The following is a 15,427-nucleotide window of genomic DNA, read 5'->3' on the forward strand; positions in this document are numbered from 1 at the left end:
TCCAGCCTGACGAGAGCTAGACGCCGTACCTGAAAACAAAACAAGGCAGGACCCAGGCTGCTCCTGGACCCGCTGTATCGGACCCCAGGGCACTGGCCTGACACATTTTATTTACGCAAGCATCAAATTCTTTCTTTAGTTTGTTACCCCCCAAAAAAGGTCAGTGAAGCTAGAGGAGAAGCACGGACTGCTAAGAACCGTTTCGCTTTTCCGAGGAGCTGAGAGATCAGTAAATAAGTAACGGAGGCAGAAACGCCAGGCGCGCGGAGGAGAGCCCGTTCCAGGGCGCTCCTGGCCGGGACGCCGGCAGCAGAGCGCGAGGGCTTGTCTGAGCAGCGCCGTCGCTGCGCGAGTTTCTAAGTCCTGCTCGGGAGGAGCCGCCCCCACGAGCCCCGGTTCCGCGCTGCCTTGCACAGCTGGGAGGGCACTGAGAGCCCAGCAAGCCCTGCGGGGCCGGGGTGCAGCCGCGGATCCGACAAATCCACCCGCGCGCAGAGCCTCTGACTCAGCGTGATGTGTCAGTGACTCGGCGGCTGGACGCGGCCGCGCAGCGCTCCTGGCCCCGTCCCTCCCCGAAGGCGACGACGGAGGTGGAGGCTCCGAGAAGCCACCAGGCCTCGCAGCCGCGCTGCACGCAGCACGCGCCCGACTGCAGAAGCTCAGCCAGCAGCCTGCGGTTAGCTTTTCTGCCTCATGCAGGTGAACACGGAAAGCCCGCCCTTCCTTCCCTCCGTCCATCGCCACTGTAGGAGAGCTGACTTTTCTTAGCAGAGAAAGAGCAAACGTTGTTTTTAAGGTACATTTTTTTAAAAGGCAAACTTAAATCCAATTCAAAAAAGGATGCATTGCTGTGACAGTTATCCAATAAGATGCTTTTATTCAACAGATATATTGAGTATCTGCTAAGCACTAGACACTGCTTTAGGCATTGTGGATAAAATAGGCAAACATTCTTGCTTTCTGGAACTTACATTCTTTTTTAAGATTTTTTTTGTGTGTGTGATGGAGTCTCCCTCTTTCTCCCAGGCTGGAGTGCAATGGCACGGTCTCGGCTCACTGCAACCTCCGACTCCCGGATTCAAGCAATTCTCCTGCTTTGGCCTCCCTAGTAGCTGGGATTAGAGGCGTGCAATACCACGCCAGGCTAATTTATTTTTGTAGAAACGGGATTTTGCCATGTTGGCCAGGCTGGTCTCGAACTCCTGGCCTCAAGTGATCCGCCCACCTCCGCCTCCCAAAGTGCTGAGATTACAGGTGTGACCCACTGTGTTCAGCCTGGAACTTATATTAAAATGCAAATCATAATCTTGGTAATCTTGATAATTAATGAAGCATGTACATAAATGATGGTTTCCTTTCCCCGAATTAAGAGCTTCCTAATGTTTATTGAAGTCTTCATATTTTAATATTTAAAGGAGCAGCAATTTAATTAAGTGGGAATATTTGAAATAAAGAGTGTGGCATCAGCTGAACATGGTGGCTTTCGCCTGTAATCCCAGTACTTTGGGAGGCCAAGGCGGGTGGATCACCTTGAGGTCGTGAGTTCAAGACCAGCCTGACCAACGTGGAAAGCCCCGTCTCTACTAAAAATACAAAATTAGTCAGACATGGTGGTGCATGCCTGTAATCCCAGCTACTTGGGAGGCTGAGGCAGGAGAATTGGTTGAACCCGGGAGGTGGAGGTTGTGAGGAGCTAAGATTGAGCCATTGCACCACACTCCAGCCTGGGCAACAAGAACAAAACTCCATCTCCAAAAAAAAGGGTGTGGTATCATAGCAAATAGGAAGAATTAATTTAATTTCACTCTTTCATAGTATAACAGAACTCCTTAAAGCCACAGGTTAATGAGAAAAGCAAAGTTTAGTAAAATCTGTGATTGAGAATCAAAACCCACACACTGTCATACACTATGTTCTTTTTACTCTGGAGTAAACATAAAAACTACTGATTTATGATTTTAATATTACCCGTAGCTACCATTTATGCAACACTATCTATGTGCCAAGCACTGCGCAAATATGCATTTTAAAAAATTAAATTCTTGCCATAAACCTTCGAGGCTGGTCTTTTTATGTCCATTTTACAGTGATAACTGAAGCACAGAGAGATTAAGTAACATGTCCAAGATCACACAGCTCTAGATGAAATTTAAACCCAGCATCTGGTATTAATGAGTAAGTTCTAGTGCCTTGCCAAGCCTTTGTGTAAATCTATCATGGATTATAGACGGGAAAAGTATAGCCGAGTGGTTAAGAGCTTGGTGTCAAGCACACTTGATTTGCATCCTGGCTCTGCTACTACAAAGCCAAATCATAACTGCCTCATTGGGTTATCCTGGGGATTATAGGATAATTCACGTTAAGCACGTGGGACAATTCTTGGGTCTTGGCTCCCAATTAATGTTAACCATGATTATGACAGTCAAAAAGATGATGGTGGCTGTAGGCAGAATCTTGTCTTGGGTATAAACTCTCTTCTTATATCAGTCCCCCAAATTTTGAAGTTCGAGTTCCTAAATCTCTAGAGGATAATGATAAATAGTCATCAAATTGCTGTTTTATTTCTTTCTTGACTTATCATCGCTGTTATCAAGTAGGTAACAGAGTGTTATACTAAAGAGCAGGGGCTTTGAAGCCAGGATAGGGCTTAAATCTTAGTTCTGACAGTTGCCTGATGTGGAATTTGGACTCATCATTAAAGGTCTAAGCCCCTGTTTCTCAAGCTGTCTACAGTGAAGGATCAGGTTGTTGTTGTTGCTTTTACCTTTGTTCCTTCTTTTTTCTCCTTCCTTTTGCTTCTTCAGTTCTTCCCTTCTTGCTGTTTCCCATCTATTATGGACCAATACTTTTGCAAAATGCAATGAAAATATCTTAGCAATGCTAAATTGCTATAAATGTTCCTCAGTTCTCTCAAATTTTGCTCTAACTTCATTGTGGACTGTTACAAGTTTTTTTTTCTTATTTTTTATTTTTTTTATTTCCGTAAATTATTGAGGAATGGGAGGTGTTTTGTTCTATGAGTAGGTTTTTTAATGGTAATCTGTGAGACTTTGATGCACGCATCACCGGAGTAGTATACACTGAACCCAATTGTGGACTGTTAACAGTTTTTAGATCACATTTTGATTCTTACTACTCTAAGTTTTTGTTTCCTAATTTATAATCTGGGACCCTAATATTTATTTCATGTGATGGTTGTCAAAAATCAAGTGAAATAATGTAAATAGATTGCTTATTACACTATGTGTCTAGTGTATTGTGAACACTGAGAAATTAGGAGCCCCTCAGGATACCTGTCAGAAACAGAGACAATGAGAGTTATAAGAAGTAGACACTCAAGTATTCATAGATGAGTTCCATCTGGGTTAATTTTCTGCCCACCCCATATACTCCCTTTGGGCACCTCAGCTGTTCCCTTGGGAGATATATCCCAGAACTCCTGTTTCTTCAGTGATGTCTTTTTTTTTTTTTTTTTTCTGACAGAGTCTCACTTTGTCATCCAGGCTAGAGTGCAGTAGCAAAATCTTGGTTCACTGCAACCTGCGCCTCCTGGTTCAAGCAATTCTCCTCCCTCAGCCTCCCAAGTAGCTGATTACAGGTGCGTGCCACCATGCCCGGCTATTTTTTTTTTTTTGTATTTTTAGTAGAGATGGGGTTTCACCATGTTAGCCAGGGTGGTCTCAATCTCCTGACCTCATGATCCACCTGCCTCAGCCTTCCAACGTACTGGGAAAACAGGTGTGAGCTGCTGCGCCTGGCCTCAGTGATATCTTAAAAGGGGTAAGTGACTCGCCTGGGCCAAGCCATGAGTCATGCCAAAGCGCTGCACATTCTCAACTCTCAGCCTGCTGTTTATTTTGCTCAGTATACGCATGACCCTAGAACATCCTAAAAATAAGCTGTATAGACATTAATATGCTGTCTAAAAAAAGTGAGTACCTTATGATCAGGATTTTCATTGTGGTTTATGATTGTAACTCTCCCTGTAAAGCACAGTAAAATTAAATTGAGAAAAAACTGCTTAAGCAGCCTATTTAATAACAGTGCTATTACTGCACTGGCATCATCTATTTGCCTCCAGGAGTGGGGTCAACAGAGGTCCCTGTGAGGCAAGAAGAGGGCACAGTGATGCCCCGTAATAACGCCCATTGGGATGATTCACGTAATACACAGTGATGGGTTGTAAGGAAGTGCAGCTGCATCACAGTGACTGTCAGCACCCTTCAGGCAACATATAAAGGCTGTATGAGCATCTAAGTGTTTAAATCACGGTGCTGACATGAAACGGGAAAGGTTTCCCTGCTCATGGTATTTAATTGATTCTGGCACAAGCTACAACTAAAGCACCAACAAAACATAAAACAGGAAGATGGCAAATAGCACTAAGATGTGTCTGATGACTCTAGCCCTGAGTGATAGCCGCAAAATTATCAGCAAAAATCACCTCATAGGCTGGGCGCGGTGGTTTGCACCTGTAATCCCAGCACTTTGGGAGGCCAAGATGGGCAGATCACCTGAAATCAGGAGTCGGAGATCAGTCAGGTCAACATGGTGAAACCCTGTCTCTACTAATAATACAAAAATTAGCCAGACATGGTGGCACACACATGTAATCCCAGCTACTTGGGAAGCTGAGGCAGGAGAATTGCTTGAACCTGGGAGGCGGAGGTTGCAGTGGGCTGAGATCGCTCCAGCCTGGGCAGTAAGAGTGAAACTCCATTTCAAAAAAAAAAAAAAAAATCACCTTGTGAAAACAGCACCTGAGGCATGCCTAAAATAGCAGAGTAAAAGCTCTCAGAATCCAAATTCATACTAAATTTAAGTGTATATCAAACTATACCCAATAATCAGTATTAAAAATGCTTTCCGTGAAGTAGATCAGAGAACAACAAATCCTCCTGTAAATGGTATTAATCTTTCCAGTTGTGATAGGGAAAGCTACAACACTAAAACATATCTGAAAGAAGATAACATCTGTCAAATTTGCAGCACCTGAAAAAACTTCTATAGGAAATTATTACCAAAACACCAAGGGTTTTGTTTAGGTCCTGCTGCTTTCTGCACAGAAAGCCAATGACTGAGACAAGAATTGCCAAGAAGTCTTTAATCGGGTGTTGCAGCTGAGGAGTCTCAAATCCATCTCTCTTACTGGCTAAAACTAGGGGTTTATACAGCAGAGAAGAAATGTAACTATGCATAAGAAAATAGGAACTCAGAAAGGGCAAGGGAGCAATCATGATGAATGAGGGGTCTGCATCTCTCTCATTGTCTGGATGTGATGATCTGGGGAGTTCTAGTTCTTTGATACTTTTTTTGCCAGGCCTGAAGTTCATTTCTTAGAGAAGGAACTCAGTTAAAAAAAAATACAAGCTTCAAGCTTTAAGACCAGAAGGGTCAATTTCTATGTTTATATTTAAAAAAAAAAATAACAACAACTATCTATGGGACTATTGAATGGGTTTCAAAATCTCAAATGAAAATAAACTGTTAAAGGAAAAAGGCGAAAGTCAAAAAGGCAATATGAGTCAATTCAGTGAGAAGAAATATCAACACACTGACAGGTTATGTGGTCTAAAACAATGAAACATATCCTAGAATCGATCATTTTCTACTACTTGAATTGGAAACGTCATTTGCATTATCAGAGGGTACATGAATGTTGTGGTGTAGAGCTGGAAGAAGAAAAGTTCTAGCTTGTAAAACAACTGGAATAAAGGAAAAAGAGCAGTAAAGAAATGATACAGAGGGTAGCACAAGCAAAGAGTAAGGCAGCCTGCAGGCAAGCAGCTTGGCAACACGGTTATGAGTAGGCGCTTTCAGCCGCACATATGTGGGTTGAAATCTTTCTCTAAAACGGGGTTGGTGGCTAGGCACAGTGGTTCACACCTGTAATCCCAGAACTTTGGGAGGCCAAGGCAAGAGGATCACTTGAGCCCAGGAGTTCAAACCCACCTGGGTGATATATCGAAATCATGTCTCTACAAAAAATATAATTAAAAAACAATAATAAAATAAAGTGGGGTTGGCAAGGTCTACCTTGAAGATTTAATGAGATAATATATGGAAAGGGCTTAGCAAGTCCCTAACATGTGCTTGGATAGTTCTAAAGTCATAACCACAGACCTGACGTCTAAATGACTCTTTAAAAACTTGTGCTTTTCCTTTGGTTCTTTCTTGGAGAAAGAGCTCCTGTGTTTAGTTTTTGAGCCATCCTAGATGTCATTCCTGCCTTCGGTTTTGCCTGCCATTTTCATTTCCTCTCTTTGGAATGGCTCACATACTCATTTTCTCCTTCCCAGCCTCACTTAGGGACAACTTCTCTGCCCTTCCAAGGTTCATAATCAGGAAAGAGAAGAGTGATTGGTACATATTTCTAGTCCAGAAGTCCTCCCAAGAAGAAAAAACTAGACTACTACTGATGAGTACACTTTCCAAGTGAACAAACAATAGTATCCATGAAAGATTTTTTAATAATTTTTATGCATAACTAGAAATGCTGGGGACTAATGAGCTAAAACTGAAACTGTATATCAATGTGTGCTGGGAAAACGCTACCCACAATAAAAGATTTTATATTGAAATTTGGATTTGAAAATTTGATATTGTAGTAAGCTCAAACCCAATTTGGAACTCTACTTGTAAGTAGTTGCAATATTGTCTTTTTTTTTTTTCCAAGACAGGGTCTTGCTTTGTCACTCAGGTTGGAGTACAGTGGCACCGTGATAGCTCACTGCAGTCCTGAGCTCCTGGGCTCAAAGGATCACCTCAGCCTCCCGAGTAACGGATTAATGACAGGCACCACCACACCCAGCTAATTCTAAAATTTTTTTGCAGCGACAAGGTCTCACTATGTTGCCCCAAGTTGTCTGGAACTCTTAGGCTCAAGTGATCCTCTCCCAACTCAGCCTTCTGAAGTGTTGGGATTAGAGGTGTGAGCCACTGCTCCTGGCCAGTGTTGTCTTATTTTATAAATGACAGTAAGATTTAGATATGCGGAAAAAAAGGAACAAAGAATTAATTTTTAGTGAGCTATAGTAAGTTCAGAATTTCAAAATGAAGGGTACGTATTCAACTTGACACTGGTAACATTAGAATCTGATCAAAATGGGATAACAGCAAAAGTTATTTCCTTCCCACCTATTTTTGCATAATATCCTGACTGACCACCTGCAAAACTTTTACTATGCTTGAGATGCTGATACTAATTTACATTGTAGGCCTGCTTTAGATGAGTCATCCTGTGAAAAAGCTGTGGCCTCAACTATATGTAATCTGTCATGCCAAATAATATTGCTAAGTGTTTCTTGGAACATCTGACAAAAGGTACTTTCTGCTCTGCCAGCCTAGTGCCAGCAAAAATGTTTCTCCTTAATAACCCAAGGTAATGAGCATCTATATTTCTGAAAATAATAAAGTCCTGGGCAAGATGAGAAATCATTTCACATGTTCCTCGGGCCTAAAGTTTGAATTAACTATTGAGTGGCAAATAAAACCCTAGCCTGTTTGTAAAGATCTCCAGAGATGCTTATTCCAAAACTTCAGAGACTCATTGCTATTCAACAATTCTTTGTTTTCTTCAAACAGATTTCAAGGGTTGGGTTTATCCTCATTTCCTCCGAGGCGAAGCGGAAGAGCTGGACACCAGCCTCACCCGTACTTCAAATACTTGCCATTGACAAAGTGGTCTAAATGCATTTAATTTATCTCAAGTGTCAGGTGTTTTCTGTACATAAACATACAATCGCCACCTGGTCAACCATCCCTAAAGCTTTATCTTTTACCGGAACAATTTTACACTGGCTGGAGCACTCTCTTTTCCTTGCTTCTTGCTTCCTTGCGGAATCACCTCCCTCCCTCACACACACACACTAACAATTTTACCTTTTGAGATTTAATTTGTGGTAAACTTCCATTTTCTGTATTAGAACTATCATTTTTAAATTATCCTCATCACAGCTACCAAAATTTAACTGTTTTTACTCTAGAGATGGGAGATTTTTCACATGAAAATAATGCTTTTTGCCTTTTATTCAAGTTGCTGTTTTCAGTGATTAAAGGAAAACATTCAGGCTGTTTTTAGATCTGCTTACTAACTCAATCCTGAGCACCCGTCTGCAGAAATTCTGATCACGCCTCAGCAAAAAAACCAATTACTCCAGTTTCTACTCCAGTTGCCGGAGACTAGTGAACATTGTAGCTGCTAAACTGTGAATGTCAATCAGAGATTTCTAATTCCTCTGAAAATAAAATTTCCCTCACAACTTAGGCTTCAAACAGCAACAATTACTGTTAGACTCTATTTTTTTTTTTTAATCTTTTTTTGAGATGGAGTCTCACTCTGTCGCCCGGGCTGGAGTGCAGTGGCGAGATCTCGGCTCGCTCCAACTTCCGCCTCCCGGGTTCAAGCGATTCTCCTGCCTTAGCCTCCTGAGTAGCTGGGATTACAGGCACGTGCCACCACACCCGGATAATTTTTGTATTTTTAGTAGATGAGGTTTCGTCATGTTGCTCAGGCTGGTCTCTAACTCCTGACCTCGTGATCCACCCACCTCGGCCTCCCAAAGTGCTGGGATTACAGCTGTGAGCCACTGCACTCAGCCCTAGGCTCCTAATGTCTTCCTGCCTTCTTTATTGCTCCTCTCTCCTAGTTTTAGCTTCTTGATTAAATTCAAGCGTAGTTTCTTTAAAGACCTGCTCCTCCCATGCCAATTTTAATCAGTAGGGTGTGGTTCCCCAGGTGCACCCTGGCAGATTGAATATTTTTCAGTGCCGAAGTGAAAACGGTTGAGTGACTTGACTTTACATAATAACCAGTAGCCAGCCCTGAGCCCTCCTGGCTCAGTCAGTCCGCTAGTTTTAGTTTTTTCTCTTAGCTTTTACTTTTTTACCCTTTGATCTCTGTAGTTCTTCTCCGAATCCTTATTACCAAGTTAAACAGGTCTCATTCTTTTGAAGGGATTAGTGCTATACATAGCAGTAATGACAGGACAGAGAACGTAACAATGTCTTGAGTGTAAAGGTTACTGACCAAGACCCCAGGGTAGTTGTCACTGCCCGATCAGGCCAGTGAGACTGACCCAAGGTGCTCACGTTGTTGGTATCCCAAAGGTGCTTTCAAGGAAAGGCGTTAAAATACACACCAGCTGGCCGGGCGCGGTGGCTCAAGCCTGTAATCCCAGCACTTTGGGAGGCCGAGGCGGGTGGATCACGAGGTCAAGAGATCGAGACCATCCTGGTCAACATGGTGAAACCCCGTCTCTACTAAAAATACAAAAAGCATTAGCTGGGCATGGTGGTGTGTGCCTCTAATCCCAGCTACTCAGGAGGCTGAGGCAGGAGAATTGCCTGAACCCAGGAGGCGAAGGTTGTGGTGAGCCGAGATCGCGCCATTGCACTCCAGCCTGGGTAGCAAGAGTGAAACTCCGTCTCAAAAAAAAAATATGAAAAAATACCAGCAGCATCATTTCATAACATCTAGTATTTCAGTTAATTTTTACATTACATATATTATCTCATTTAATTTACTATCCCTAAGAACCCTGAGAAAGAGGTTATTGCTATCTCCATTTAACAGATGAAAAAGCTAAGGCCCAGAGAGGAAGTGTTAAAAATCAGAAAGAGATTCCAGGCTTGCCTGACTTCAGAGTGCAAGCTTTTACACCAAATCATGCTGTTCTGCAAAATATGGTGGGCTGGGAAAGGCTTCTTAGCCCACCAGGGTGCTTTGGGATCCCACTCAAATGGTCAAAACGGTATATGAAAAAAAGAAATGGTGTATAGCGTGTGGCACAGACCATGAGGTGTGTTCACACTTAATAGAAAATTGTCCTCTATAAATATTGAATTTTCTTCTTTAATGAGTAGTTCTGAGTCAACCAGAGAGATGTAAATGTTTTACAAATGTTCTACAATGGCATATGAAGCCTGATAGCTTTGCAGAAACCTGCAGCTTCTATATTCCACTTTCCTTACTCCAGTTTAATACTGTTTGGAAGGGTGGGAAAAGATGACTAGAAATACAGAAAGAAATAGGGAGGAAATGGATACGGTACCAAAGTTATAATGTAGAATTACTTTTCTAAAATAGACTTTTGTACGAATTGGATTTCTAGGAGGCTAGATGCAAGTTAGTGCTAAGTTGTCCGTGCAGTTTTAGAATCTGGGAATATTCGTGATTACTATAGAAAGCTTTGGCAGCAATTTCTATATTAGTGGAGGTCTACAAGCATGCCGTTTTCAGACTGATATTTGTCAATGGCTCTATACTGTCCGAGTTTACCCATCTCTATTAAATCTGTGGACAGATGGTCCCTATTTTGAGTGTATGTAAATCGTTTCATGTTAATACTATAATTTATCGTTTCTGGGTTTTCCATTTTGCCTTTTCTTCCTGGCCCACTTTCCAATATACCAACATGATTTTGATACTAATTCTATTTTCCACAATTAACTATCGATGCAGATTATCTGTAAATTAGTAAGTCTCTCAGTACCACCTAGCACTCACTCTTGTAAAACATTTACATCTCTCTGGTTGACTCAGAACCACTCATTCAAGAGGAAAATTCAACACTATGTAGAGGACAATTTTCTAGTAAGTGTGAACACACTTTATAGTCTGTGGCACACACTGTATCATTTCTTTTTTTTTCAAAAAAGTAGATTTTATAAAGGTATAATCACCAAATATTATTTAATGTCTGTAAGAGTACTATTGATGCTGTGCTATACTGGTTTCATACTAAAAGCCAGAGTCCCTGGTAAAATAAGTATTTCCCCCTGAAACTCAGAAATTGCTATATAAGATAATAATATATTGCACATAAACTTTTAATGATAAACATAGAATTTGCTTGCTCGAAAAGGGGGGTTATTTTGAGGTAGGTACATTTTTCAAATATAGCCTGTAATTCATTTTCTGCTACTGAGAGTTTATGTTTGGCAGTGGGAGAGATGAAGTGATGAATTTATATTTTCACTAATGCATAATTTTAACAACTAAAGTTAGAGCATGTAAATTGCCCTTCACATTATTTGTATTAATGTTTGTATACTCCAATAATTGTTCAATTATAATTAAATTATACAGTGTTTCCATCAATTTAAAGATAAACAACAGAAAAGATTAAGTGCAGTGGGCAAATTTACTTAAGGCATAAGTTAGAGTAAGATTAGAAGGAAATCCAGAGTATGAAGGGAATTTTATTTGTTGAAATTTCTGTACATTTATTTTTATTTTTATTTCTTTTTAAGATGGAGTCTTGCTCTGTCATCCAGGCTGGAGTGCAGTGTGCTTCAATCTCAGCTCACTGCAAACTTCGCCCCCCCTGGATTGCAATTTCCTAAACTTTTACACATCTTTCTTTTCTAAATTTTCAACAGCAAATACTAAAGATGAAAAAAATGTTTCTCAAGGCCATTAGGGGAAAAGGGGAAAGCCCATTTTATGTATCACTAATGGAAGAGGAAATAGACACAAACTCTCACTTATCATATGCTCTAAAAACATGTTTTTTTGACCCAGAAGTTCCACCTTCATAAATTTATTGAAAGGATAATAATGGACACGACTGAATCATCTTTTAGAATTACACACATAAAATATTCACTGTAAAAAAAATTGAAAAGCGTAAAGGAGAAAATAAAAACTTCAAAAAATCCCCTTAAAATACATTCAATCTATATACGTTTTCTATATCCCCCAGCAAAATAAAATTTAAGCTATAAACATCTGATGTTATCCATGATGCTTTTAATGATATGTTTATGAGTGATATGAATTTTTCTAAATTATTTTCTGTGCTTTTAAACTTTTCCTACAATAAATATATATTACTCTATTATCATAAGTGAAAAACTAAATTTAGTATCATTTTTAAAAGAAACGGATCGCGCACGGTAATTTTTGCAGCCCCGTGCGTTAAATATTGCGGGTCCTGAACGCCATTTTCATGTAGATTACCTGGCAATGTGGACTCCACGTTCCTCCATGACCTCCTGACTTACAGGCACAGGCGCAGATCTCCTGGCTTCCTGCCCTTCGTGGCGGCTGACGGGCTCGGCTGGAGGTGGGTGGGGGTGGCAGGAGGAGGCTGACAGATAAGAGAGCAGCTCAAGGGGACAGAACCATGCCATGTGTGTGTGACTGCAAACCCAGCCTCCGGACGAAGTAAGGGCTGACATGCGGGGCTTGCTACAATGTACATATCTCTCTTCCTCAGAGGAGAGATGGGGGGGGGGGCCGGAGGGGGGCGGGGGGGTGGAAAAAAGAAAAAGCGGATTCTCCTGCCTCAGCCTCCTGAGTAGCTGGGACTACAGGTGCCCACCACCACCACACCCAGCTAATTTTTGTAGTTTTAGTGGAGACTGGGTTTTGCCATGTTGGCCAGGCTAGTCCTGAACACCTGCCCTCAGGTGATCCGCCCACCTCTGCCTAAGTGATGAGATTACAGGTGTGAGCCACTGTGACCAGTTTAATTTCTGTACATTTAAAATGCAGCATTCGTAACATATAATTTTAACTCTACATTATGAAAATTTATAAATACGCAAGTGGAGACTCATGTAATGAGCCATGATATGTCTGTTAGTCAAGATCAACAATTATTAATGTTTTCTCATGGTTACTTCATCCAACTTTCTTCTTATCTCTGAGAGATTTCTGGTTATTTAATAATTTTTCATGTCATTTTACCCTTATTTCTCTAAAAAACTGACATTTTCTTACATACTCATAATACCAGCAAAAAAGTAATGATTTCTAAATATAATGTAAAACCCAGTCCATACCGCAAATTTCCCCAATTATCTCATAAATGTCTTTTTATACTTGGTTTGTTCAAATCAGGATCCAAATAATTTCCAGTTATTGCATTTAATAGTTATGTCTCTTAAATCCTTTCTTCTCTTCATATTTTCATTCATTCTTCCTTTTTTTTTTTTTTTTTTTTTTTTGACGAAATTTCACTCTTTTTCCCAGACTGGATTTCAGTGGCCCAATCTCAGCTCACTGCAACCTCTACCTCCTGGGTTTACGTGATTCTCCTGCCTCAGCCTCCCAAGTAGCTGGGATTATGGGAACACACCACCATGCCCGGCTAAATTTTGTATTTTTCCTACAGATGGGGTTTCACCATATTGGCCAGGCTGGTTTTGAGCTCCTGGCCTCAAGTGATCTGCCCACCTCAGCTTCCCAAAATTCTAGGATTACAGATTTGAACCACCACACCCAGCCTGTTTATTGGTAAAAAAACAAACAAACAAAAAAAAAACAGCCGGGCACGGTGGCTCACGCCTGTAATCCCAGCACTTTGGGAGGCCAAGGTGGGCGGATCATGAGGTCAAGAGATCGAGACCATCTTGGCCAACATGGTGAAGCCCCGTCTCTACTAAAAATACAAAAATTAGCCGGGTGTGGTAGCACGTGAATGTTCTACTCTAGGTACCTCATATGAATGGAATTATATGGTGTTTATCTTTTTTGTGTGTGTGACTGGCTGTCTTATTTCACTTAGCATAATGTCCTCAGGTTTATCCATGTTGTAGCACATGTCAGAATTTCATTCCTTTTTAAGACTGAATAATATTCCATTGAATGTGTGTGCCACATTTATCCTTTTCTCCATCCATGAACACATGGGTTGCTTCCACCCTTTGGCTGCTGTGTATAATGCTGCTATGAACATGGGTGAACAAATACCTCTTAGAGCCTTTTACCTAGTTGCCTTTCTAAGAGCAAGATGGTCACCAGCAGCTGTACTGGAGCCACCTGCGAAAATTCGGCCAGGGTTCTCGCTCTTGTCCAGTCTGTTCAAACCGGCACAGTTTGATCCGGAAATATGGTCTCAATATGTGCTGCCAGTGTTTCCGTCAATACGCGAAGGATATGGGTTTCATTAAGTTGGACTAAATGATTTCAAAGGATTATCCAAGACATCTACCATGAAAAACCATGATAGTTCTTTGTACATAAAATAAACATTTTTAAAAACAAAACAAAAAAAAACAAATACCTCTTAGAGATCCAGCTTTGAATTTATGTTCAGAAGTGGAATTGCTAGATCATATGGTAATTCTAGTTTCAATTATTTGAGGGACCACCTTTCTGTTTTCCATAGCAGTTGAGCCACTATACACTCCCACCAACAGAGCACAAGCATTCCCGTTTCTCCACATCCTCACTAATGCTGGTTATTTTCTGGGATTTTGTTTTGTTTTAACAACAGCCATCCTTATGGGTGTGAGATGGTATCTCACTGTGGTTTCAATTTGCATTTCTCTAATGATTTGTGATGTTGAAAACTTTTTTCATGTGTTTCTTGGCCATTTGATTATCTTCTTTGGAGAAATGTTTGCTCAAGTCCTTTGCCCATTTTTAAATTCGGTTGTTAGTTTTTTCGTTGTTGAGTTCTAGATCTTTGTATTTTCTGGACATCACACCCTTATCAAATGTATAATTTGCAAGTATTTTCTCCTATTCTGTATGTTGCACTTTCACTATGATAATTATTTCTTTTCAGTGTACAGAACTTTTAAATTTTTATGAAGTTTAGGCCAGGCACGGTGGCTCATGCCTGTAATCCCAGCACTTAGGGAGGTTGAGGTGGGTGGATCACTTGAGGTCAGGAGTTTGAGACTGACCTGGCCAATATGGTGAAACCCCATCTCAACTAAAAATACAAAAGTTAGCTGGGTGTGAGTAATCCCAGCTACTCTGGAGGCTGAGGCAGGAGAATCACTTGAAACTTGGAGGCAGAGATTGCAGTGAGCCGAGATTGCACCATTGCACTCTAGCCTGCGTGACAAGAGACTCTTATCTCAAAAAAAAAAAAAAATGTATAAAGTCTAATTTGTCTATTTTTCTTTTGCTGCCTGTTTTTTGGTTTTGGTGTCATGTCTAGTAAATCCTTGCCAAATCCAATGCCATGAAACTTTCCCCCTCTTGTTTTCTAAGAGTTTTATAGTTTCTGGTTTTAACTTTAGGTCTTTGATCTGTTTTGATTTGATGTTATACATGATGTTAGGCAAGGATTCAACATCATTCTTTTGCAGGAGAATATCCAGTTTTGCCAGCACCATTTGTTGAGGAGACTAAAATGTCTTGGCACCCTTGTTGAAAATCACTGGACCTGTGAAGGTTTATTTTTAAATTCATTATTTTGTTCTATTGGTTTATATAATCTATCTTTATGCGACTATCACACTGTTTTAATTACTATAGCTTTGTAATAAGTTTTGAAATCAGAAAGTGTTTTTTTCTTTTTTCAAGATTGTTTTGACTATTCAGGGTCCCTTGAGATTCATAATGAGTTGTAGAATAAATTCTTATATTTCTGCAAAAATGCCATTGGAATTTTGATAGGGATTGCATTGAATCTGTAGATCACTGTAATACTGAAATCTTAACATTAAGTCTTTCCATCCATCA

The 15,427-nt window shown here is 40.6% G+C and overlaps 1 pseudogene; it reads left to right on the top strand.

The window, feature by feature from the left end:
* The first annotated feature begins 13,732 nt into the window (after positions 1–13,732).
* LOC116537507 lies at positions 13,733–13,984 on the top strand (annotated as a pseudogene).
* The last annotated feature ends 1,443 nt before the right edge of the window (positions 13,985–15,427 follow it).

This window comes from Sapajus apella, unplaced genomic scaffold (genome assembly GCF_009761245.1).
Source record: "Sapajus apella isolate SASKATOON/1434 unplaced genomic scaffold, GSC_monkey_1.0 scaffold111, whole genome shotgun sequence".
Classification (NCBI taxonomy): Eukaryota; Metazoa; Chordata; class Mammalia; order Primates; family Cebidae; genus Sapajus; species Sapajus apella.